Below are 204 nucleotides of genomic sequence, written 5' to 3'. Positions count from 1 at the left end.
CGAAGACGGCTTGCCGCGCCCGCCTGAGGGACCCGGGTTCGAGACCGACCGCGGCGCGCTTGGGCGCCTACTCCGCAGCCGTCGCCGCGGCCCCACCCCACCGAAGCGAGCCGGCCGAGGGGGCGGCGGTCAGCCGCGGCGGAAAGAGCGGAGACCCCGAGCGCGCGCGGCCCCGAGCTCACCTGACGGCTGGCCGCGGCCTCC

The sequence above is a fragment of the Psammomys obesus genome, unplaced genomic scaffold (assembly GCF_907164565.1).
Source record: "Psammomys obesus unplaced genomic scaffold, mPsaObe1.curated_primary_1811, whole genome shotgun sequence".
Taxonomy (NCBI): Eukaryota; Metazoa; Chordata; class Mammalia; order Rodentia; family Muridae; genus Psammomys; species Psammomys obesus.
The sequence above is the reverse complement of the archived record's forward strand: the minus strand, read 5'-3'. Positions refer to the sequence as shown.